This window comes from Rousettus aegyptiacus, unplaced genomic scaffold (assembly GCF_014176215.1).
Source record: "Rousettus aegyptiacus isolate mRouAeg1 unplaced genomic scaffold, mRouAeg1.p scaffold_m13_p_8, whole genome shotgun sequence".
NCBI lineage: Eukaryota > Metazoa > Chordata > Mammalia > Chiroptera > Pteropodidae > Rousettus > Rousettus aegyptiacus.
Window position 1 is genome coordinate 75,471,158 of NW_023416311.1, and position 27,681 is coordinate 75,498,838.

Consider the following 27,681-nt stretch of genomic DNA (forward strand, 5'->3'; position numbering starts at 1 on the left):
CTAAATTACAAAACAAATGTAGAGATTTGATCCTGCAATAATTCTATATGAAGATTAATATCTGGGTTCACAGAATACAATTTTGCCTCAACAAAAAAACAAGTACTGTACTAACAGTTTACAAAATCTTACATGTATACATATTAATGAAAATTTGTGACTTAATAAAGAAAACCTATCTCTTCTCATCTTTGGTTGGCAAACCAAAATGAGTTAGATGTTATCAAGAATGTCAGCGTTCCACCACACACAAACACACACACACACACACACACACACACACACACATACACACACACACACGCACACACAGTAACTATCTGAGCTGATAGACATTTCAATTAGCTTGATTACAGTAAGCATTCATTTTACAATGCCTTCTCTAGTTCTTAGTCTCTTGAGATTTTTAATTGCCTGGTTTAAGGATGTCTTTCCCCTCTTCCTGTTTTAATTTCTAGCCCAAACGAACAGGCAAACAGCTTGAGAACAGCTGTGAAGTTGGCTGGCCTTTTATTACGTATATCAGTGATACATGGATTAAGTCTCCTAGGGTTCCATCTGGACTGAATGGCAATTATAACTCAAACACTTTTACGTGGTACATATAGCCAAATGCAATGAAATCTGCTGCACAAACTCAACTGTGTGAAAAATTTGCCCAACTCTTCTATTTCCTAATGGGTATATCATATTAGTTAGTATAAAGTACTTCTATTTATAGTGTGATCAACTATGAATGATCATGGCATATTCATTTTTCTTGTTTTTATTTCTCAACAGTGTATGCTGAGCTAATTTCCTCAGTTGTATATTTCAGTTCACTAATTCTCTGTTTAGTTGTATCTAATCAGTTTTTGAGACAAATTGAGTCATTGATTTTAATAATTATATATTTTTATTTCTATTTCTAGACATTCTACTTGGTTATTTTCAAATTTTCTCATGCTTTTTGATAGCCTTAGTTTTTTATTATGATCTCCATCCCTTTAAAAATATATTAAAAACATACTTGTTATGTTGTCTCTTTAGTATCCTGTTATGTTTTCTGACTTTCTTCCTAGAGTGGTAATTTCTCTATGTGTTTTCTAATTTCTAATTGTGAGTTTATCTTCAGCTACAGCTTCATTTCCATCACGCTCCACAGGAATCCTAGGCACACAGTACTGTATAAGAAATTCTATAGAGAACTTTTGCATTTGTTTCTACCAGGCAATTAAAGAGTTCCATTGGTTTAAACCATTTATTTTCCAAGTTAATTTTTTGGCTCAGGATTCCTGTACCATAAAGGTAGTGTACATTAAGACTTTACAGCCATGCTTGGTAGAAGTTTAGAGTTTTCATTTTGATTTTTTATGACAGAGTTTTCCTACCCCTCTCCCCCTAATACATAGTTCTGAAAAATGACAAGCTTCTTTGTGGCCTTCCTGACCAGGTGGACAGTTTTTCTAGTTTCTATCTCTCTTGACCCAAGGCCATATCTCTGTCCAAGTATAAAATTAAAACCTCAGCTTCCAGCTATTAGAGCCTACATCTGGTTCCAATATCTCTCTGGGCAACTAGTGTCAGCTTGCCCACTTAATGCTTTGGTTATGCTTCTCTTTTGTTTCTGGTACCTGGGAATTTATTTTATTTTTCCTTCCCTACCCTTTCCCTTTCCCTTCCCCTTCTCGCCCCCTTCCTTTTTCTATTTCCTTCCTGCCTTCCTTCCATCCTGCCTTCCTTCCTTCCTTCCTCCCTTCCTTCCTCCCTATTTCTCCCCCTGCCCACCTGTCTCTTTGAAGCTCAGCTAAGTATTTAAATTGAGCTAGATTGTATTATATCCAGTATTTTTATATATTTGTAGGAGAAGGAAGTTCTGTTAACTCAGTCCATGTTGCCATAACAGGAAGTAGCACATTGATTTCTCATGCACTTGAATCCCCTCGAATAAACAAAAATTGAATAAGCTACAGTGATTTGAATGACATCAAACAAGCTAATAAAATATATAAGGAGTTTAAAAAATTCATGTTCTCTAAGTACAGAGTGCTCTATTTTTACTCTTCGTATAAATCTCAATTACATTAGATGATAATTCATAAATAATAACTATTTGTCATTAACTGAAATTCCTATAAAACACATACTAGTAAACAGAAATGAAGAATGGGGGGAAAAAGAATATTTACGAAGAACCATGCTAAAGTGCTTTGATTATCCATGAAGAAAGTATCTCTTATCTTATAAATGAGGAAACAAGATTGGACCACAATTAGAGTGTAGTAAAGCTGCGAATGAGCCCAGGTCTATCTGATACTTAAGGCTCATATTGTGCCCTACTTTCTTCAATTAAAACTTCAATCCAGAATATAAAATTTACTAAGTGTCCCCTGTATACCTGGCAGTCTCAAAAATGCTATGAAAGGTATCTAAAACATATATGATACAGGCTTTTTATTATAGGAAGTAATCTAAAGAGTGAAATGAACATAATAAATGTGAAAATCGTTAAGAAATTAGCCATTGATATACAAATGTCAAAGTGCTGATTTTGGGGTAGAATACCAGCCTCCTAGAGGGCTTAAAGCTCCCTACATTTTAGTGTTAGAATAAAAATTTTAACATATCTTAGCTTTTTCGAGATAAAATTAGGTTATATGTTTGAAAGGTCTTGACAAAAAGAATATCTAACATCACTACGAACCATCAGTTTACTACTAGAGCATCAGTTTACTATAGCACCAAAGTGAGAGTTACCTTGAGGATCTTCTAATCTAACTTCTCAGTTTATAGGTGAGGCAACCAAGGTCCAGGTAAGTGAGGTTACTTAACTAGTGTCCCAGGTGGATTAGAAGCAGAGCCTGGTCTAAAACCTGTGTTCTGACTTGTAGTTTAAGTGACAATCTGTAGTAAGACTGAAGGTTAAGTACTGCGATTTTGTCCCTGTATGTCATGAAGAATGCCTCCAGCCCTTCACTTAAGAGCTAGTCAGAAACTCAATCCTTGTTCCACTTGATCCTCTTCATTATGAAACTTTTTTGTTCTGAGAATAAAGGGGTAATGACTATTCACTTATTTGTTACTTAGCTAATGAACCACTGGTATCCATCTACAAATCTCATTTTACAGATAAAAGGAGTTATACCCTCTACTGTTTCAAGACTAGAGTTCAGGTCCTAACAGAGCCAAGCTGCTACACATTCATTTTTTTTTTTTTTAAGTTTGGGTGATTATTATGTGTCAGAAACTGTTAGTAAGGCTGCTTATAGTGATTTTTTAAAATCTGGATCCACTACTTCAAGGAAGTTTTTGAAAAATTCCCATAATAGATGAAAACTTTTATATAAATAAAGGTGATGTGTTACTGATAACAGTAAACAGTATTTGAAAACAAAAGGGGTAGACTTTAATGGATATAGAAAATTATCAGTCTACTGATATCTCATATCTCATCATACTTTCTAGAAGCTACAAAGTATGTTTTTATAAAATTTTATTTATAACAAATCTTAAATTGATTCTAAGAAAAGTACCAGACTTGAAAATAGCTAACATGATAGTTAACATTTCAAGTACTCACTATGTGTCAGATACTAGTACCTGAATTACTTGTTTAATCCTCATAACCAACAACCCTACGAGGAAGGCATATCATTAGCCCAATAAGGAAACCAAGACAATAGAGGTTAAATAATTTATCTCAGGGATTATAAACTTAGAAATATAAACCCATGCAATCTTGTTTTAAAGTACAATCTCTTAGCCAGCGTGGTTTTTTTCCTTTTGTATGTCCAAGACACAAGAAAATTTAGAAGAAAATATTTGAATTTGACAGAAAAAGGCATCAGGTCATCAAGTGGATATGTCCCGATGAAACAAAATCTTACTAAAGGTTCTAAATTCCTCCCAGACCATAACAAATGAGAAGTGCAGTTTGCCAAAGAGTGGGTTTACATAAGTAATTTCCACCTAGGAAGAATCTTTTATGGCTTTTTCTTGGTTCACCTTAATCATATTTTCCCCTCATGTGAACTTTTAAACACTTTGTAGCTCCTAACCACACTATACCATAACTGCTTTCTTGTCTGTACTGCCCACTAGGCTATAAACTCACATGGCAGAAACTATGCCCTGTTTGTGGCCCTGTGTATCAATGTCAATGTTGAAGCATATATTGAGTATATGCTATATATATACTCAATAAATAGTAGCTGAATGGACGAATGAACAGAATGATCATTTTTAGGTCTTAGGTTACAATAGTGTCCCCAGTGTCGTATTGCTCTTATGAGATGAAGTAACTCCTTGAGGGGCTTTTAGGGGTTTAGAGGCCCCTAGCATACAAATACCTTTCTCAATATATAGTTTCCTAATTAAGTTAATGGGTAAGGAATTAAATAATTTCTGACATTTATTAAATAGGTAAGAAGAGGAGGAGAAGTTGACTTTAAGGCAGTTATCCCTGATTAATGCTCCCGCACGATGAGCTTTCTGGGTAGAATGCCTGTGAGAGTGGCAGCTACTCATTGAGGCTTTACCATCTTCTTGAGGAGCTACTGGGTATAAATAAACCACATATCTTTCCCCCCAGTTAGCATGCCTGTTTTTGTTTTGTTTTATTAAGAGAATCTTTTATAGAAATGATAACAATGAAGATAGTCTGTGACATTAAAATGATGGCCTACATGTAATATATTCTTTATTATAATTTTTTTTTGTAATTATAATCCAAAATATTTATTGACTGACTAGAGGTTGAATTTGTTCTAATTTTGTTTTAAAGATAATTGAAAATTGCTTAGATGATACCTTTAAAATGTGAATAAGAAGAAAACTGGTCTTTCTATCCAGTTAAAGAGCCACAATAAAGAAATTATTTAATGGCATTATCTATATGTACATTTACAAAGACTACACAAAAGTTTAGGCAAAGACTGAGCTAAAGGTTTAATTTCTTTCTGTACCATAAATGAAAATAGGAAATCTACAATTTATTTAATTTAATCAATTTTTATTTTTAGTATTTTTTTTTTAATTGTACAAACTGAACAATATTGGCTCCATCTGGTGGTCAAAATAAGCCTCTAAAGTCATGAAAACCAGTTAAAAGTGGTTAAATGAGGGAAGACCTGAAGTGTTCTTGAACACTGAACACTGAATATTGGAATATGCTTCAACATTGACATTGATGAAACAGAATTCAGTCTATAGTCACACGGAGTTTTTATTTTTCTTTCTCTGTTGTTTATCCTAGCTTCATTGCTTCATGTTATTTTGGGTCTTAAAATAATTCTTAAACACAATATTTTCTTCTGTCTTTTTCTACTAGCTGATTTGAAAAATTACATTTATCCAGATTTTTGAACTGTATTCCATTTTAGAATACAAATTATAAATATACTCACTGATTTTTAGTTGTATTTTCTATTAGATACTTGTAGAAGAGGTAGCTTGCGACTATATGAGTGTTCATATATGGGGGTACTATATATTTTATATATGTATATTCTACTGCTTAATCTTATTTTTAAAATTCAGTTGAAAAGAAATATGTCCAGAATCACAACACAAAATATTAGTTCTAAGAAGTTCTTAGGCAGCAATGACCAACACATTTTACAGATGAAAAAACTGAGGTTAAAGAAGTTAAGTGATTGTGCAAGGCTAGAAATATTGGAAATCAGATTTTCCAACAACCCAATATTGTTTCTTCTCTCTATATACTAGTTGCGTACTTTCTGTATGCAATGAATAATCACTGCAGGTATATTTCATTACGATCTAATAATCACTTTGAAATTACCTACACTTATAGTACAGTGTGACCATTTATAAAATGGCATGAATCCCCAATACAGATTTAACTCTCTAATTAGGTCTTTTCTTAATTTTTACTTTTGTTCTTTTCCCTTAAGATATTAGACACTTTTAAAAACTTGTCTTTAAAGCTCTATTCCTATCCAAATACAAAATTTTATCTCTTTTCTAGAGTATATTGGTTTGTTGAGTTTATAATTCAAATAGCCATGTTGGTAATATCTTACAGTCATAATAGCACATAATTACCACAAAGTATTATACAAAAAATAAATTTAAGTGAATTTAATTATGTGAACTTGTCCAATAAACTGAGAGATGAAGTGAACTATAAATATAGATCCTGAACATTAAACGTTAAATTGGTTTTAAACTGGGTGTATCTTTTACTAATAAGTTAAATAGAGTCTATCTGAAAAGATTTTTATCAGATATTTCTCCATTTGTCTTAATAGTAATCATAAAAACAATTACAATATGTAAATGATTACTGAGAATTACTGAGGGACACGAATGGCTTTTCTTTTGGGGCTCCAGCTTTCCACCCGCCAGCTGCATTGTGTTGGTCCTGTTCAAGTTTACCTCATTCTCCCATACATGGACCTCGGGACTGGCACAAAGGTTGACTGATGTTGCTCCTGGGTCATTCAATGGAAGACAATTTGTAATTCTCCAGATGGTGTGACTCACAATTCTTGTCGTTTGATGGTCACTTTGATGATATCCCTATGTTGCCCTGTCATTCTGGACATGGCAATTACAAATTATATACTCTGTGTTGCAGCAATAAGAAAAACAAAATTCTTTAGGATAAAAAGATTTCATAAAACCAATAAGGGGGAATACTAAAGAAAAAAATTGCTACCTAAAGTTGCCTATGGCTATGATTACCCTAGCAAATTAAACACTGCAGAATATCTACATTTCTAATAATGTTAATAAGGTGGGTTCTATTACTTTGCAGTAAACTCATGAGATACTTTTCTCCAAGTAATTATAAGAGTTTACAAATTGGTTCAAAATGGTCCTTAAGTACTTGTATGTGTGGTATGGCAGAGTATTCTTTATTTTATTTTACTTTTTAGGCGAGGCAACCCTTGATTGACCTCACAGATTGCAAGGACCTTGTCAGGTTACAATCCCTTATTTTTTATTTTTTATGCCTACAGCACCTAGTCTTCCTAGGTGGTCTCTCATCCAAGTACTAACCAGGCTCGACCCTGCTTAGCTTCCAAGATCAGACGGGATCAGGCTTGTTCAGGGAAACATGACCATAGATGGCAGAGTATTCTTTATATCCCCTACATGGCTCAGGAAACCAAAGCAATAAAGTAGCTTCTGAAAAACAAATACAACCACCACTACCAAGACCATTACCATTTTTCAGGACCTAGTACATCTGAGATATAATACTAAGAACTCTGTGCTGACATTCTCACTTAATTCTGAAACAACAGAAAGGGTATTATCATTTCTATATTATGCACGAGGGAACAGAGGTTCAGATAGGCTAAGTACCTTGTCCAAGGTTAATATGGCTAATAAATTATAGAGCAAAGATTTGAAACCAAGTTATCAGACTTCAAAGCCCATCGTTTTTCTATTCTATTATACTGCAAACAGTCAGGGGGCAGAGGGGCACTATTATGCATGAGAGTGAGGAGAACAAAGATAGTTTCCATGTCAGGAAGCTTAGAGGCTGGTAAAGGAATAAGATATACTCTTTATTGTGTGGTGTTACAGGCGATGTAAGAGAGATTCTCATAAAGTACTATGACATTCGTGTAGAGGAGGGAGAGGGAAAGTTGGGTAGAGGAAGTGGCACTATAACTGGACCTTGAAGGAGAAAGACCATATAGCCATAGCAGGTAGGAGAGACATTCATAACCAAAGCATGAAGGTAACATACTGTAGGATGCACATGAAGAAGAGAAAAAAAAAAGCTTTCTGAAAATGAAGAATTGGTGCATAAGAAGGGGGATACAGAAAATAAGATAAAAATCTGATCATGAAAGTCCCTAAATGCTAGATCAAGGAATTTGAACTTTATTTTGATAAACAACAAGCAGCCAAAATTTATATCTTTTGGGTCTGAGCCACAAGAAAATCATCCACAAGTATTTGTGAGCCTTTTATAAAACTAAATGAAGTGTGTTGAACCACCCTAAATTGTTATGTTGTTTTAACTTGTTTCTAAAAATTTTTTAAAGGGTATTTTCTTATGGTACTAGTTTGAGTTAGCTGATAAAATGGGGGTAAAGTTTCAAGTTTCGGGATGCTCATACTTCTCTCAATTAATGAAAACAATGCATTCCTCAGTAGTTCAATGAACAAGAGAACACAGGTGAGTAAGAGAAGAGAGAAAGATAGTGAGGAGGTCTGACTCCGAAAATCTCGTTGAGATTTTCAATGACTATTTTAAGAATAAACTTTGAAAAATGTCCTGGGTAAAATTATTTTTCCACATCTATCAAAATTCTAATTGAAATGTGAAAATATATGCAATTATTTGAAAGCATCACACTCAGTTTCTGGCTAATCACTGTCTCAGAATTTTGTTACTTGCCTAGACCATGTTCTCTATTACAGGTACACGAATTCTGGTTCAGACTCCACCCCCCTTTCCCAGTCTCCATCTCTACCAATATCTCCAGTATGCTAAATTTTGAGATGATGTGAGGAAAGGAAAAAGGTCACCAAACCATGCTTCATCTGAAGGTGACCTGTGTCCAAACATGTTTTCTATAAGCTGAGGATAGAGAGTGAGTTGGGCGGGGGTCACCTTGCTCAGTCTTGGTGGTATTGCTGTGAACTGTAGGTCAGCCTTCAGTGTGCTGATTCTGGCTTCCAACTAACAGGTCATATTGCTTGTGGCTTATTTTATTTTTTAAGGAAACAATGGTTTGCAGTTTTATAGTGGAAAGAATATTGGACAGATCTGATTCTTCAAATCTACTATTTAAGTTAGCATGAGTACTAAATATCTTTAATGCTTTGGTTTCTTCATTTGCAAAATGGAAACCATAACACTTGTTTAATCTGCTTCTCAGGACTGTTATAGAACCAAATGTAATGAGGCATGTGACAGGACTTTGTAAACTGTTCGTGTTATATAAATATGAAGTATTATTATCTGGCAGTGAATACAGGGCACCATATTTTATGCCTATAAGCTACTTTATTAGTTATGATTCCCTTTAAATGATTAAATCTCATTTGAAGGAATAGATATATTTTTCATTTTATTAACATACTTGTTTGAATGAAAAATATTTCTATATATTAAATCAAAATTTCAAGGCACCAATAAAACATAATTGGAATGCTGCTGTGAAGTGAATTATCGATGCTTAATTTATATTTCTATAAATCTGGATGTTCAAATGTAGCAGCAATCTTATCATGAGGCTTGCCTATAATTCTGAATTTGCTTAAGAATAAGCAGCATCTGCTGACATACTGATAGGATGGAAAATGCTTTGCTACTCCTTTCTTCCACCTATAGCCAACACTTGTACAAATAGTGCTTTCAACGTGCCAGTCAGTGTTCTAAGTGCCATATGCAAAATAACTCTCCAAAATATAATAAGAAAGCAGGTGCTGCTAAAAAGACCAGGGTATTACATTTGGAAACCTATCCTTTTTGAAGAAACTAACAACTGGAAAAAATATGTGATGAGTGAATGTGAGTGAGCTTTGACTGAGTGGAACTCCAAAGCTGTACCCAAGGATGTGTGTTCCTTGAGGGCAGGGACCTTTCTGCTTTATTTGCCATTTTTCATCCAGAGCCTAGAATAGTATCTATAAGTTTTCAGGCATTATCATATAAATGAATTAAATTTTTTTTTTATTAAAGGAAAGTGATTTTTCAGAGGAAAATGGACTCCTAGAGAAAGTAATTGAAAGAGAGTAGGGAGATGGTAGGGATAAAGCAGAGTAGGCTGAATAATTGGAGTTCCTTGTCCCAAGTCTTAGGCTTAATGTCTCTGAATGTTTCTTATGTAGTAGATAGCCAAACATGATTAGGAAACAATAGGTATATAATACTCATCAAAGTGATTTATCAACTAAAGTTAAAGCCCTTAAACTCTATATTACAAAAACACATTTGCTGGGGAAAAGAAAAAAGGATAATTATTTTTAAAGTGCCTCAGTTTTGAAATGGTATTAATTAATTCTTTAATGAAGAATTGTTTTAGTCTGATTAATTTCATAAGCTGAAATTGTTACTAAAGCAATCTTACACTTTTTTCTTGGTGAAGTGGAAAATTTCTCACCCTCTTATTTTGGATTAGAACATAATTACAGACACATTCTCACTGATTAATTTTTGAAAAATTTTTGGCTTAGTCACAAAACAAAGTCAACACATTGAATGGACTGGGTTCAATATTTCAAATTAGCAACTTCACATTCTTTTCCCAGCTCCATCACTTGTGGAGTAAAGGCTTAAGTCAACCCTATAAATGCTTTGTCTCTATTTTTTTAGATGGTAAACTCAGTATTAGTCACTATTGCCTTAAAGGTATGTAATGTAATAAATTAATTAGTGTAATGCACTGTTAGAAATATCCAGAATAACAAGAGTGTGAATAATAGAAAAATTTAAAAAGCCAATATTGAGAAATATTTCTGAGAAACGGATTGGATTCTATCCCAAGAGTCTGCCCAGCATCTTCACAAGATACAACAGACTAGCAAAGTCTTTGGCTGTGGTAGAGTAAATATTATAACCACTGTCTCTTTAACTACAACCAAATCAGTAAGAATAAACACAATTATTCTTCTCCATATACCTCATAAGGCAACTCAGCACAATATGGAATCAAGTGCAAGGGACTTCTCCACAGGTTTTGTAGAAGGAAAAGTACAAAGGACTTATTTTTGATGTTGTTTTTCTATAGCAGACTCAGTCAGTCTCCTAAAGTCACTGGAAATAAACCAGAAAAGAGTTGTAAAAAAGAAACTTAATGCTGCTAATTTTTGGGATTATCTGAAAGAAGTCCAAACAATGAGGTCGCTTCTAGAGAGAAAGTATAGTGATATAGTGTCCAAAATAGCCTGCCAAATAGTAAGAACAAAACTATACACTGAGGGAGAGGATAAACATGAGTACATGAAAAATTCCATACCCTTTCCACTCTGTGTTCCAGACACACAACTTAAAGATACGAAAAGGTAATATGCTTTCTCATTCCCATGTGTTTTGCACACATCGTATTTTCTGTCTGGGAATACCTTCATTCAAGTATTTACTCACCTGAACCAGTAGCCTCAAAAATCTATGAAAGTGAGAGGTATCTAGTGTACAAAATGACCCACTGAGAAATAAAAAGAAAATGTTAGAATTCTATGTATCTTTGAAACTGTTTTTTTTTTTTTTTTTTTTTGGTGTATGTATGTTATGTATTGTAGTATACAATACATTTGTTCGGTAGTACCTATGTATGAGTTATAAACACATTTTAAAAACTATATATATATATATATATATATACTGGAAGTATTCACAATTCCTTTTATACCAAATGTCCACCAACTGACAGATAAACAAAATATGGTCTAGCCATAAAATGAAATATTATTAACCATAAAGAGGAACAAAGTACTTGATATATCCTACAACATAGAGGAAGAACCTAAAACATGTTAAGTGAAAGAAGCCAGTCACAAAAGGCCACATATTAAATGAGTTCATTCATATGAAATACCCAGAACAGAGAAATCTGAGATAGAAAGAGATAGAAAGTAGATGAGTGGTTGTCTAGGGATGGGGTGGGGAGGCTGAGGCTATATCAGGAGATAGTAAAGGGTACAGTTTCTTTCTAAGCTGATGGTGAAAATCGACTGTGGTGATGGTTGAAGATATCTATGAATATACCAAAACACAATGAACTACATACTTTAAGTGGGTGAATTATAGGTATATGAACTAAATCTCAATAAAACCGTTAAGAAAAAATGAAAAAACAAAAACTTTATTCTACAGGTGTAAACATTTTTGGAGACTACCTATTTCAATAACTGATGATTCTACTTTGGTTAGTATATCTAGAAAGATATGTTGCCATCTAGATTAACTGCCTTTCTTTTGTTCCCTCAAACCTACATGAGGATATATACCATGCTGTATTAATATCTGGTAGTTTGTCTCTTTTATCTGCTGAACTATAAATCTTATATCTTCATCCCACATTATGGATTAAAATAATTGTCAGGTAGCTTAAGCAATTACAAGTAAAAGCACAATAGTAAAGTAACTAAAGGAAGATAGGGATGAATGTTGAAACCATCTTGACCAGAGACCTGGGGAGCTTCAAAAAGTACTAACACCTGGATCTTACTTCCTGAGTTTTGGAATCTCATGATTCTAATGTGCAGAAAAGTTTGAGGACTCTTGGTCCAGTGATGAAGCAGTGATCAAGAAAGGCATGTTAGAGAAATGACCCTAAAAATGACTTGAAGATGAAGGGAATAACTCATTACATGTAGAAGGCATTCTAGGAAGAGGGAGCTGTGACAGCAAAGGCTGAGATTAGAAATGAGCTGGTATGTAGAAAAATTTAGCTTTTGTGAATGAAGCAGAGAATTCATCATGAGAGATGAGACAAGTATGGCAGGCAAAGCGTAGGTCTGGTAGGGCCTTGTATGGCATGCAAAGGATTTTATCCTGAAGGAAATGAGACACCATTAAAGGACTTTCTGAAGGGGATTGACACATGATCAGATTTGTGTTTAAGAAAAGCCACACACACAGAATGTATTGGCAGGACCTAAGACTGGCAAAGAGATCTGTTGGCAGCCTGTTAGCAGGTTGTTAAAATAACCCAAAAGAAAAAAATTGTGGCTGAAATGGTCACTGGAGGACATAAGGCACAAACTAGAAACAAACCTGTAGGAAAGAGGTGGAGTTTACAAGAGAAATGGACAAAGGTACCATAGTACTTTGAGGATACTGTAGTACTTTAATATCTTAACCTAATTCCATTCATTCAGAAAAACAAACATTGATCCCACACTGTCACATGATAAATGATGTTTTTCTCTAAAAATACCTCTAGGTATCTAGACAATGAAAGTTTCCAAAATACGCCTGAGGTCTTTGATTTCACATTCATTTGAAGAAATCTTAAGAAATTTTTTTTATTTCCTAAGTAAAATAATAAATTTCCTTGAGATGATAATTTTCATATTTCCCAAAGTTCTTAAAAATCAAATATACCCTGCCCCCCCCAAAAGAAAATACCAACTAAGTAAAATTAAAATTGTCTTATAAGGTACCAGAAACTCTAAAGTAAGATTTTAAAAGTCTTCCCAAATATTAGGTCTTTGACCATGTTAAAGCTAGCGGTTTTCAAAATGAAACTGTTTTCTGATCCTATTTCATCAAAAGCATATACTAGTCACAATTTCTCCCCCATGTAGGTTATTTCTTCTGTGGGATTATGGTTCTATAAACCACTGAACTATCCAACTCATGTTAGGGAAATGACCATGTTACAGGAATGTGTCCACTCCTGCAGTTGGACCCATTGCTTCACTTCACCTCCTCAGTGAGGAAGCTTTTCGTGACTAGAGTAGTTCTCACTCACTGCTCAGAATTTCAGGAAGCTTTATTGTTCATCTGTACACTAAATTAAGCACTTAAAATGTCTATTAATCAAGAATAGTGTTTAATTATGACTATTGATTATTAATACTGCTTGACTATTAATTATAAAATGTCTCCATGAATTATTCTTGTTCTATCCAGCAAAGGTGGAGTTTTCCTGAGCTTAGCACAGTGTTATTAAACATTTATTCTAACCTAGTGGTTTCTGAATCCTTTGAACCATGACCTAATATAGGAAATATACATTTTCATCTGGACTCTACATACACATATTTGGTATATAGCAAACATATAAAACCATATATATAATGTTGAACCATATAAAATTACTGACATTCTATTGTTTTATCAACAAAATAGCAATTTCATATTGTTCCATCAAATGTAGTGAAAAAATTTCAAAATTTCATAAAACACTATTTATCCTTACTACATGTGATGCACTGGTTTTTTTGGTCTGCCATTCCATTAAACAAAAATACTGATTAACATACAATATTGATTTCATGATCCACCAGTGAATTATTGCCTATAATATGAAAAACCCTACTTTAACTTCTAACCTATGCACTAGGCCTGCCTCTAGTGTAAGCCTTAACCTAACATGATAAAAAGACTGAGACTCACAAGTGGCCAGAGCAGTAAGTAATACAGATGGTGCAACTGCCTAGAAACTCTCTGTACGCTTAGCAGAAGTGGCAAGGATCGCACTGAAAGCAGTGAATTCAGAGATTGGAGATTCTGACTAAATCTTTTCTGATTTGATAACTTAACTGATCACCATAACATAGGTTGTGATCCAGTAGAGTTGTCTAGTAATGTTCAGAAGAGGGTTAGCACTTGAGACACAGTGATAAGTTTTATAAGGCTCTCTCTAAAGTCCCTTCTGAATCCAAAAAAACTTTACATGTAATACCTGATTTCTTTCATAAAGAGGGGAAGCCCTTAGGGAATATTTCTGTCTGACACTTCTTTTCTTGCTTTCTTCTAGAAGATCATCATTATGCTACATGAACTGTATACCATTTCCATGCTGCATAACATTTTCTAAAAGTGAAGCTTATTCAGTTCTGTTAATAACTAGTGAAACAGTACAGGTAGTAACAGATTGCAGACTGCTTATATTCTGATCAGGCTTTTCGCGTATTAAAAATGATGTTTATATAAAGATCTTGTACAGATGCTTAATTATTGACCATTTGTCAGTGAAAAACAGAAAACATGAGTTCTTATTCAAAGACTCAACTATTATCAGACAGATGCTGATACACGCATGGGCAAGTGTCACTCTAAGTGCTAAGGTATAGCTAAATTAGAGTCGACTTCAAGCAAGGGCACAGGCATAAAGGCTAACATGGGAGCAGTAAGAATGCTGTTAGCCTGCTCACTGGAGATTAAATCATGTGTGTGCGTACTGTCCTCTCTCATCCTTTATGTTACCAACAGCCTTATCTGATGGACCAGTGTTGACAGAACTTGAACCAGTGCCAGCCCTACTGATGAGGAACAAGGTGGAACAGTTGTTGGCTGCAGGGAATGCTTCCTTTTTAGGAAGCAGCAGTCAGATGAATATGAAAACATAGTTGGAATGGACTGTCACAGGTTGCTGATATAAGCAATGGTTTTAAATGGATTTACTTTTTGACCCAGCAATTGTGCTTCTGGGTATTTATCAAAGAAAACCAAAACAATAATTAGTAAAGATCTATGCATCCCTACGTTCATGGCAGCACTATTTATGATAGCCAAGATATGGAAGCAACCTAGATGCCCATCAAGAGGAGACCGGATAAAGAAGTTATGTTTCATATATACAATGGAATACTACTCAACAACACACACACAAAAATGAAATCCTACCATTTGTAATGACATGGATATAAGTAGAGGTTATGCTGAGCATAGTAAGTCAGACAGAAAAAGATAAATACCATGATTTCACTTATATACGGAATCTAAATAACAAACAAACAAAAAACCAAACTATTCGAAAATAGACTCACGAATATAGAGAACAATCTGGTGATGGCCAGAGAGGAAGGGTGAGAAGGGCTGGGAGAAAGTGGTGAAAGGTTAAAGAAGTACAAATTAGTAGTTGATAGATGGTCATAGGGATGGGAAGCACGGCATAGGGAATGTAGTCAGCAGTAATGTCATGGCTTGGTGGAGAGCCAGAGGGAAGATAGAGTAATCAGTGGAATCATTTCATAAACTATATAAATGTCTAACCAATGTACTGTATACTTGAAACTAATAATAAAATAAAATACTAACAAAAGAACAAAGAACTGTTTTTACTTTTAAAAAACAATGGATCAAAAACAGTCAAATAAATGGCCAATGTACATAAGAAGGCACTCAAACACTGAGATAAATATAAATAAATATAAAGTATGCACATAGATATGCATACGAGCAATGGAACTGAGTTCTAGTTGATACAAGATTACGTTTGGTCCTTTTACGTCAGAAGATTAAGCATGAGAAGAATAGTAAAGACAAAAATGGTAAGTTCTAGTCAGCTGAGAGGCCTGATTACTCACCATGCCAACCAAAAACTACAGACAGACAATCTATGATGCCAATATGAAAATGAGATGAAAAAGAAATTGCTTGTCTATTTGCAGGAAAGAAGTAAAACTTGAGACAGTTAAGTTTTATAACTATAAAAGCTTATAGGGGCAAAGGTAACAGTAGTTTCATTAACACCTTTCATAAACTCAGCATAGATGTATTCATTCTCAAGTCCTAGACCAATACAAGTCAACCCCTTCCATCTGCTCCATCATCCAGTCTCATGATAGAACATAAAGGTAGCCACTGTGTTTTTTCCACTGAACAGCCAACGTGAATGTCTGTCACTCTACTCACAAATTTTGTGAAACTGGACATCTGTTTATCCACAATGCAAATGATAACTAATGTTCCTGACATTAGTTATCCTGTCACCACTACAGAAGGAGGACTGTAGTTGCTATCAGGCAATTTCAGTCCTACCAGCTGTGTTGGTGCTCTTGGGGGAAAAACTCAATTAAGTTATCTGAGCCACAGTTTCCGTGTGTAAAATACCACCTGTACTATCTTCCTTATGAGTTTTTGTAAGAGAGATATGAGGAGGAGGAGAAAAAAAAGGCATGATGTTATTCACAAGTTTGAGCTTGTGTTAGACACAGGTATTTGCTCAAGTAATAATTATTCTTCTTTTTTTGCTAACAAAATCCAGGGTTGGTTTAGGCAATAGAATGCTCAGTATCAGAGGGCAAATCATGACTGTTTTAACCAATTTAGTTCATCTTTCATCTTTCATTTCACTCAATGATTCTCCAAATAATTTTTTGAATGCCCATCACATGCAAAACACTATTCTAGGTGTTGGGAAAACAATAATAAAGAAAACACAAATATTCCAGTGGAGAAGAAAGAAAACAATAAATAAGTAAAACATATAGTATATCAGAATATGATAAGATAATTCAGAGAAGAATGAAGGAGGGAAGGGCAATTAGGAAGTAGCAAGCAGAGATAGTCAGAGAAGGCCTCAATGAAAAAAAAAAGACCTGAGAGGTAAGGGAATGAGTCATGTGGATATCTGGAGAAACTTCAATTCAGACAGGGTAACAGCATATGCAATTTCTGTGAGACAGGAAACATGACAAAGATATACTTAGATCAGCAAAGAGGTTGCTGTGCTTAGGACAAAGTGAACAAGAGGAAAGTATTAAGGAGATGAAATCAAAGAGGTAAAAAAGGAGGTGAGGGGCACAGATTATGTAGACCCTTTTAGACAAACATAAGTTTTTTGACTTTTAAGAAACCCATTGGTTGGTTAAAAAAAAAAAAAAAAGGAGTGACAAAATTTAACTTAGATTTTTAAAGGACTATCCTGGCTGGTATGTTGCGGATATATTGTCAAAGGCCCTGGTGGAAAAAGAGATCAGTCTGGAGACAACTGCACTATCTAGGAGGGAGATGACTGTGGCTCCCGCCAGGGTGGTAGCAGTGGAAGTGGTCAGATTCTATATTCTGGATTTGTTGATCAATTCAATTGGGGTAATAAAAGAAAGAGAGGTGTCAAGGGCAACTGTAAGCTTAGCTGAGATAGGGAAGATTTCAGGAGCAGCACATTTGGAAGATAAGATCAGTTCAATTTGGGACATGTTAAGAAGCTTATTAAACACTTTGGACATTAGCATATTGATATTTAAATCCATGAGATTAAAAGACATGAGCAAGGAAGTAAATGTAGTATAAAAGAGAAGATACTGGAGATCAAATACAGAAGGTGATTCAAAGAAGAGAGAGATCGACAGTGCAAAATGCTGCTGACAGATCACTCAGAAGGAGGTTAAGCAGGTGACTTATGAGAATGGAAGTGTAATGAGTATATTTAAGAGGGGAGAGAAAGGAGGGGAATTGGAGATGGCAAGCATGTACATTCTTTTAAGAAGTTTTTCTGGAAACAAGGACAGAGATAAAGAGCAGTAGCTGGAGATGGATGTTGAGACAAGAGAAGTTTTATTTATTTTTAATAGAAAATACTGAGTATTTTCATGCTGATGGTAAATGATTCCATAAAGAGGGGAATATGAAGATGTAGTAGAGAAAGAAGAGAACTCCTGTGGTGTCTTCAAGTAGGTGATAGGTAGCAGGATCTAGTGCGCAAGTGAAGGAGTTTTCTTTTGCTCATAGTTAAGACCCAGTTTTGGCCAATGATATATAAAGAGAAGTCTGATATGGTAGGGGGATCTGGGAAATATTTTCTTTCCCATAAAGAGAAAGGGCCAAGAAGAGAAAGGTCTTTTGCATCTACCTTTCCTTCCTGCTTTGGATGCTATTCTCTGAAGACATGATGCTTAGAGCTGCTGTGGACATCTTAGGACCATGAGAGGAAATCTACAATGTTCTAGTAACTTTGCAAACTATGGGTGGAACGTAAGGTCCATTAGGACTAAAGTGTGCCCCCCCCCCCCAGCTTTATTGAGGTACAATTGACAAGTAAAACTGTAAGATATTTAAAGTGTACACTATAATGACTTGATATACATACACACCGTGAAAAGATTCCAGAGATCTTTATTTTGTTACCTGGTGTATCCAAAATATCTGAAGAGTGCCTGGCACATAGTACACTTGATAAGTATTTGTTGAATAAATTAACTATGATCAAGATGGGCCATGTTTTTCAGAAACTCATAGTATAGTAATATCCATGAGCAAAGAAAGAGGTAATTACATTCCCATGCTCTAAGAGGTGAGACACGGATAAGAACAGGGTGCTAAGAAGCTAAGTCAGGTTTAGTTAATCTTGACTCACGAATGCAATGAATTTCTTCTCAGACTGTGAAACTCCGCTCACTACTGTTCAAATGTTAATTATAAAATGTTTTGTTTCCATAACTTCTTCAATATCTTTATAAAAATAAATTGAAAATAATTACATTTCACATAATCCTTATATTTTTCCTTGGTAAGACATAAATAGTACCAAGGTCCTGGGTAACATTTGTTTTATTCATTGACTTCATTTTTTCCCCTTGTCTCCATCTTTTTTTCACCAAGGAGTACACTCATACTGATGAAGCATTTTACCACAGCTATCACCAGTTTTTATTGAAAAGCATACAGGATGCCCTGTTTTAAACATTTAAGAGTTTTGATGTCTGTTTTTTTCTTTAGAAGAGTTATATTTCTATGTTCTATGCCAGCATGCTTTTTCTTTCTTTCATTTTAGCAGATACCATTATCTTTTTTTTTTTTCCTGGAATCATTTTTGTATACCTGAGTACAATGAGCTCCTTCACTATACAACAGAAGATAAAGTATGTATAATTTTATTATAGGAGAACACATGTGGCATTATATGCACAGGAATAAAATTAAAGCTGAAGGGTCCAAAGCCTGAACTAAAACCATATTTATGTTCTTTAAGGCAAGAAAAATTATTTAGTCTACAGTAACAAGTAAATAGCAGCAAAACAAATATTTGGTCGCCTGTGAAAAGCCAATGTTTTCATTACTCGTGACAAGCATAAAAGCTAAAAACAGGCTGACCAAGCACATGCTGACAATAAATACATGTATTCAACAATCTTTTGGTGTATACGAAACTGTGATTCCTAATTTATGGATTTATATGTAATGAGAGTATAACTAACTTTGCCTTAAATATGTCATATGCTATTATGCATATACATATATATTCATATTGTCCATCTATGTTAAAAAGAACTATTGAAAATTTTTCTTCACTAGTATAAGATATAGTACTCCCTGCCCTTAAAAGTGTTTTAATCTAATGTAATATACTCAGCATACCAACAAACTTATTAACTATTTGTATACACATGTAAATAACTGCTTTAATAACCTGTGAAATGGTTATAAATGGCTGAATGCTTGCTATGCTAAGAAGTCTGTAATTGGTGATTTATATATATTATTCAATATCTTATAATGTGCTTATTTTTTATTATTATTCTGATCTTACAGATAAGAAAATTGAGGCTCAGAAATGACTTGCCCAACCAAGATTGCCCATCCCCAAATCAGTGAGTAATGAAGCCCACATCTGTCTGAGCTGGGATTCCGTAAAATCATACTCCTGATAGTGTGGCAGAGGGGCTGAAATGTCTTACAAATGTAAGATTTTGTACTTAGCAATTTTCAATCCTATTTTAAAAACTGTATTACAAATATACATTATTTCTCTATTTAAAAACATATTTGTACAGAGAAAAAAAGAATAGAAATGTATACTTCGGTGGCTATTTCTGTGTGAGAAAAAAGGTGACTTTATTTTCTTTGTTTTACGATAAAAATTTTCTGCGATAAAAATGTGTTAAATTTTAAATAGTATATTTGCCTAAATAAGAGAATTAGCAAAAGAACAAGAATTCTTGTTATTGAAGAACACGGTTGCAAATATGGAAGGGTGGGAAGACAAGAATGTACCCTTCGATGGGGGACTACAATTAAACTATCAGTATATCTCCCTGGCCTGTGGCTGAGAGAACCTAGAAGCAATAGAAATGAGCACACCTAGCACCCAGATCTTGATTGCTAAATACTATTCTCTGCTACAAGGAACCAGAGCTCCTTAGAAAAAAGCATGATTTCAGGCTGGGGCTAGAAAAGTATAATGTGAGTCTAGAACATCTAGTTAAATCAGAAAAAAAGAAGTGCTCAAATAATAATGGGACAATATCTAAAGAGCCACCCTGAAGGGCCAAATAAAAATAGAATAAAAATAATTATTTTGAGCACCAAAATAAATAATGATAAAAACATACTATAATTCATGAAATTAGATTCTATGAGTTTATATTGAAATGCATAAATAAATGGGGAAGAAAGGAAAGCTTTTTTTAAAAAAATAATGGCATGCAAACTATAAACATAGAAGAAATGATAGAAAGTCATCAGTGAATACTAAAAGTAATGGGTGAGAGTTTGATGAGAAATGAGATATTTACATAATCTCAAAAATATCTCCCTACAACTAAATAGAACTAAATTTTCGATGCATTATCTTGGATTGGTTCCTGAAGTGTGGGATAAAGAAGCCTAAAGGATATGATTAGGACAAACACTAATTATGAATTTTGACTATAAATTAGATAATAGTCTTATATCAGTGTTAAATTTCCTGACTTTGATAACTATACTGGTTATGTAAAAGTCCTTGTTTTTAGAAAATATACATTTAAGTATTTAGAAGAAAGACCTGACATCACTAAGATGCATTCAAATAGTTTGAGAAAAATACCATGTAGACACACAGACATATATACATACATACATAGAGCACATGAAAATGTAATAAAATGTAAACCACTGGTGAATCAAAGTGAAAGAGACATAAAGGTTCATTCATTGTACTGTTCTTGTAACTTTTCTGTAAGTTTAAAACTATTTTCAAAATAAGTAACCATCTCTTATAATTTGAATGCTTAGTCCCTAGGACCTTTAGAAAATCAGTTTTTATAGGCTTTAAGAAAGAGATTTAATTCCATTTAACATATATCCAATGAACAGCTCATTTATAAGATGCCATGCCAGGTCCTACAGATTAGCTAGATCACTGGTTCTCAGTGTGGGTATCCGGACTAGACCTGCAGCATCAGCTTCACCTGAAAACCTGACGGAAATGTAAATTCCTCAGCTCTACCCCAGACCTATCTATGTTATACTGATAGAACACAGCATAGTAATAGGGGATAAGATGGTAAACCATTTGAAAGCAAGATTATGGAGAACAGAGGTAAATGATTTTATAATTAATATGGTATATAATAAGACACTACTGAAGATCTGTGAGCTGAGGAATAACTATATTAAGATCACTTCTGGGAGAGTCTAGAGAAAAAAAACAGTTTTAGTTTCCTTCTAGTAGTGCCAAGAAAGATGTGTTAAGAGCAATAAGATCTTGCTCCCAGGCGCCTGTTGTCAGTTTGGCTCAAATAAACTCACAAGAATTCTAAAAAATAAAAAAATAAAAAAAAGATGTGTTAAGAACCCTAACTAGCTTAGGGGACTAGAACAGGACAGATAAGAGATTCCATAATGGGTGAACGCCTAAGTCCTATCAACTGGCCGAATGTGGCACAGCCACAGGGTACGGAAACAGGAGTGAGGACAGGGGAAGTGGTAAGGAAGAGACAAACGCCATCAATGGTTACTGAGATTTTCAGGCTGGACAGTTGATAGAACAGTTTGAATTCTGGTGAATTCAAGAAAACTTCTTATAGCTGGGCCTTTTAAAGGATAAGGATCCCAGCCTTAGAAAAGCACATTCTTCTAAACAATGTCAAGTAAGGAACCAGTCATTTGGCCTTATGATTCTATAAAGCATGTTTCCCTAAACGAGGTCAACTGAGGAAGTGGTTTTCAGACTTGCAGATTTTAGAGATCTGTAAACATTCCAAACAAACTTAAATAGATAAAATGCTTTTTAGTTTAACAAATTAAGTTTAAAAAATACTTCCATTGAGAGTAAAAATTGGTTAAAACCTCTCTGGAAAATAAATGGCAATATCTAGAGGAACTGAAGGTGTACATACATAACCCACAGAATATGGTTTGTGTATAGCACATTTGCTAAGAGCAGACATCAGTTGAATCAGAGCTCTGATGCTTCCTACCTATAGGATTTTGGACAATTTACTTAACTAGTCCATGACTCAGTTTCTTTATCTGTAAAATGTGGAAAATAATAGTGTCTGCCTAATGTTTTGAGGATTAAAAAAACTAATATAAGGCACTTAGACAGCTCCTGGCACATATCAATGGTAAACATACCCGGCATTATGAATATGATGATGACAACTCACATCTAGCAATGTCATTTCAAGACAAACCCTTGAGAAACTCATCTTTATGTGCACAGGAGAAATGTACAAGGATGCTGTCCCAAAATGTTTAAAATAGAAAATATATGGAAATAACCTTAAAGTCTGTGAATAGGAGAAAAATAAACTGTATAAGCATTCAGTTAATACATCATTTAAAATAAATAAACTATGTTACACATAACAATATGGGTAAGTGTGCAAAGCGTAACGTTAGGTGAAAAACAGGGTATAACTAGATATATACCATTTGATACTACTTACATATGTGGCATATCAACATTATTATTATTATTATTAATGGCTACCTATAGACACATGTAGTAAAAGATAAAAACATGCACAGGAAGAGAAGGTTACACACTCACTTCTAGGTAGTGAGTACTTTGGAGAAGGAGAGAAATGAAACTGAAGTGTTTAGAGAGAACTTAAATGGTATCTATAAAGTTTACATTTGAAAAAAGAATCTAAAACAAACATGAAAAAAATTATGACTAGTTGGGTAAAAAATAGGTTAAATCCCTGTACTTTCTGTATGTTTAAAATATGAGGTAAAAAAAGGAAAAAGAAAAAAATAGTCCATTAATTTAAATACATTTTAAAAATGTATTTAATACATTTTAATATTTTAATTATTTATTTTGAAAATAATTTTAAACTTACAGAAAGGTTGAAGAGTTATATGAAAATTTACATATTTTTTGACAGGTTTCATTATTTTCTCTTCCTTTGCATATATACATTATTTTTTTCTCAATCACTTGAAAATAGTTTGCCATAAACCATGGCTCTTTACTCCTAAATACTTCAGTTTGTAATTTATAAGAACAAAGCGAATTTCTTATGTACCTATATATAGTATGGTTATCAATTTCAGAAAATACTGATAAAATGTTTAAATGTACCATCCATATTCCAATTTTGTCAAGTGTCTCACTAATTTCCTTTCTAGCACTATTTTTTGCTTTTTTAGGATCCAGTCCATGATCATATATAGCATTTAGTTTTGATGTGTCTTTAGTCTCCTCAGCCTTTCTTTGCATTTCATACATGGACATTTTCGAAGAATACAGAGCAGTTGTTTTTCTAATAAACAACTTTGGGTTTGTCAGATGATCCCTTATAATTAGATTCCAGTTATGGACCCCTAGCTAGAATACCATAGAAGTGATTCTGTGTCTTTTGTAGGGTACTGTTAGGAGATACATGATGTACCTCACTGCTGATGTTAGTTCTGATATGTCGGTCAAGGTGTCATATAGTTTCTCTATTGTAAAGAGAAATACTGTATATATTGTACATTGCAACTAATAGGGGAAACAATGTACGATCATGTGAATATACTGCTCTCCGACAAACACTTCCCCCAGATTTAGATGATTTTTGGCCAAACTATCTTCACGATGAAAATAATAGTTTTCCAACTCTACTGCTCCTTTCACATATACTGGTTGGCATCATATTGTAAGGAGGAGGCTTCTCTTCTCTTCTAAGTCATCCTTCATTCATTTATATCACTATGGATTCAGGAATTTCTATTTTTTTTCCCCCAATGGTTTAAATTTCATTACTATCCTAAAGTACTTTTTTTTTTTTGCATTTTTTAATTGAGACAAAATTCATGTAATACAAAATTCATCATCTTAAAGTGTAGAATTCAGCAGTTTTAAGAATAATCACAATGTTATACAACCATCACCATTATCAATTCTAGAACATTTCTATCATCCCCCAAAAGAAACACTGCATCTGTCAATGGAAATACTGTTAATAGTCAGCCACAATGATCACCTCTCTGCAGCTCATGGCAATCACTACCTTTTTCCTGTCCTTATAGATTTGCCTATTCTGGACATTCCATACAAATGGAATTATATAATATGTGTCCTTTTGTGTCCAGCTTCTTTTATTTAACATAATGTTTACAAGGTTCATCCATGTTGTAGCATGAATCAGTACTTCATTCTTTTTCATAGCTAAATAATATTCCATTGTATGGACATACCATTTTAATTTATCCATTCATGTGTTGATAGACATTTGAATTGTTTCCCCTTTTTTGGCTATTATGAAAAATGCTGTTGTGAACATTTGTATACGTGTTTTTGTTTGAACACTTGCTCTTACTTCTCTTAGGTATATACCTAGGAATAGAATTGATGGATCATATGATAATGCAATGATTAACTTTTTGGGAACTGTTAAGCTTTTTTCAAAGTGGCTATACTATTTTACGACTAACTAAACACTCTTGCTGGGTTCAGTTAATTTAATCAGCAATGTATAAGGGTTCCGATTTCTCCATATCCTTGCCAACACTTTTAAATTCTTTTTTAAAATATAGCTATCCTAGTGGAAGTGAAATAGTATTTCATTGTAATTTTGATTTGCATTTCCCTAATAGCTAACAATGTTGAGCATTTTCTAATAGCTAACAATGTTGAGCATTTTTCATGTGCTTATTGGTCCTTTGAATATAGTCTTCAAATAAATGCCTATTCAAATGTTTTGTCCATTTTAAAATTGCATTGTTTAATAGCATACATAGAGAACCCTAATGATTCCACCAAAATTATTGAAACTGATAAATGAACTCGGTAAAGTAGCAGGACACAAAATTAATATTCGGAATTTGGCTGCATTTTTATACATCAATAATGAACTATCAGAAAGAGAAATTAAGAAAACAATCCCATCTACAATGGCATTAAAAATTCTAGGAGTAAATTTAACCAAGGAGGTAAAAGGCATGTACTTAGAAAATTACAAGACATTGAAGAAAGAAACTGAAGAAGATATTAAAACATGGAAGCATATACTGTGCTCACGTATAGGAAGAATTAACATCGTAAAAATGTCCATACTACCTAAAGCAATCTACAAAGTCAATGCAATTCCTATCAAAATACCAATGGCATTTTTCACAGAATTAGAACAAATAATCCTAAAAGTTAAACAGAACTACAAGAGACCCAGAATAGTCAAAGCAATATTGAGAAAGAACAACAATGAGATATCTCCTCACACCTGTCAGAATGGCCATCATCAATAATTCAAAAAACAACAAGTTTGTTGAGGATGTGGGGAAAAAGGGAACCCTCATGCACTGCTGATGGAATTGCAAATTGGTGCAGCCACTGTAGAAACAGTATGGAGGTTTCTTGAAAAATTAAAAATAGAAATACCTTTTTACTATGATTTCCCAGTGAAAGGAACCAGGGCTCTTTGGAAAAATGGCTGATTCCCAAGAATGAAAAACCTATTATGCAAGAAAATGAGAAGTGCTCCAAAAAAAATCAATTCCAGTTTTGGGTATTTATCTGAAGAAAACCAAAACATTAAATCAAACATCAAAAAGATATATGCATCCTTATGTTCACTGCAGCATTTTTACAATAGCCAAGATATGCAAGCAACCTAAGTGCCCATCAATAGACGATTAAATAAAGAAGATGTGGTACATATATACCATGATATATTACTTGGCCATAAAAAATTATGAAAGTTTATCACTTGCAAAAAAACATGGGTGGTATCATGCTAAGTGAAATAAGTCAGACAGAGAAAGACAAATACCATATGATTTCACTTATATGAGGAATCTATAAACAAACAAACAAATGAGAAAAATACTCAGAGATACAAAGAATAATATGATGGTTGTCAGATGACAAAGGGATTAGGTGGCATGGTGAAAATGATGAAAGGATTAAGAAATACAAATTGGCAGTTACAAAATAGTCCCAAGGATATAAAGTACAGCATGGGGAATATAGTCAATAACGTTGTAAAAACTATATATGGTGCCAAGAGGGTAGTAGACCTATTAAGGGGATCACTTTGTTGTACCCCTGACACCACTATGTTGTACCCCTGACACCAATATAATATTAAATGTCAACTGTAATAAAAAAAAAAAACAAAAGTAAAAAAAATTGGATTGTTTTTCTTTGTATTCTTGAATTGTATTCTTGAACTTTCAAGATGCCTTCTATGATCTCTTAACACATGACCATCATTTTTTGGAGCATTTCCCACTTTCTTGCATAACAGGTGTTCCAGGCTTGGGAATCAGCCATTTTCCTAAAGAGCCCTGGTTCCTTTCAGTGGGAAATTATATTAGAAAGCAAGATGTTGGTGCCAGGTGTGCTCACTGCTACTGATTTTTTGCTTTTAGACCTTTTCAGCAGTTAAAGGTAGAATGAATACACACACACACACACACATATGTACACATCCACATACACACCTATGTATAGGAAATCATGATTTCATGCAAATCCAATCCATTTCCAAAGTTTTTCCTTATCATCCCTCATTCTATATTTTTATCTCCTTTCTTCTATAATGAGAACCCTGGCTCCCTACACCATTAACATATGTGTTCATTTACTAAATATTATCATATACATAAAATAATTTTATAATTAGTATGTTTATAGCACTATAAAAATAAAACAGCACTATAAAAATAAACCTTTTACTAAAAAGAGTTCAAGATTTACTATTATTCTCTCTGCCCTAAACCAAAAATATAATCAAAACTTTATGTTCGAAATTTGGATTAATTCTTTTACCCTCATCAGTGTAATATTCCTCATTTGAAATATAGTTGGGTTTATTTATTTCTGTTTGCATTGTTTTAGTTTCTTTTTCCTTCCCACATTTGTTGATTTAATTTTATTTTTAAAATATATAGGACATGAATACATTTCTACAGGTTAAAATTACATCAAAAGATATGGCACTGCCTCCCCGTCTCTTCAATCCATTCTCGCTCTCTCATTCCTTAAAAACTATCAGCTTCATTGCTTTTTGGCTTATCTGTCCTATATTTTGTTTTGTTTTGTTAGCAAAAGTAAGGATGTGTGTGTGTGTGTGTGTGTGTGTATGTGTGTTATGTGTGTATTCTTATTTCATTTTTCT

At 33.8% G+C, this 27,681-nt stretch overlaps 1 protein-coding gene and 1 pseudogene across 1 annotated transcript in view; both read right to left on the reverse strand.

Annotated features, from left to right (window-relative positions):
• The window catches only part of CWC27 (CWC27 spliceosome associated cyclophilin), a 170,471-nt gene that overhangs the window by 29,311 nt on the left and 113,479 nt on the right, over window positions 1-27,681 (reverse strand). The gene's annotated exons all lie outside the window — the stretch shown is intronic.
• On the reverse strand, window positions 6,957-7,075 carry LOC118607427 (annotated as a pseudogene).